Below are 474 nucleotides of genomic sequence, written 5' to 3'. Positions count from 1 at the left end.
TGTTGTCTTAGGTCTCTCTTATATGTAGTGTTGTGGTGTCTCTTCGTGTCGCTGCATGTGTGTTTGTCCTATATTTTATTTTTTTAATCCCAGCCACCAGCCGGGTGTCATGGGCTGTCGATGTCAATAGGACTTTGGTCTAAACTGACTTGCCAGTTAAATAAAGGTTAAATATTATAAAAAGTGTAATTTACAGTGAAAACAAAGAGCTTTGAAAGAATTCCTCTTCAGTCAGCCTTCATCTGATAAGACAAAACTCCTCTGGCAGATTAAAGCAATTGTAATGAGCAGATTATTGTTAACATGCTGGCTTCTTACCCTTTCTGTTTCCTCAGAGCTAAAGGGGACTATGTGGAACATCAAGAACAGAGTTAGAAAGTATTGAAGAATTTGTAGCAAAGAGGAAAGCCAGCCGTGTGGCCCTTAAAAAGCCCCACTCTAAGCCCAAAATGGAGGCTATTGTGAAGCATGCGA

Source organism: Salvelinus sp. IW2-2015, linkage group LG6.2, assembly GCF_002910315.2.
Source record: "Salvelinus sp. IW2-2015 linkage group LG6.2, ASM291031v2, whole genome shotgun sequence".
NCBI lineage: Eukaryota > Metazoa > Chordata > Actinopteri > Salmoniformes > Salmonidae > Salvelinus > Salvelinus sp. IW2-2015.
Note: the sequence above shows the minus strand (reverse complement) of the source record.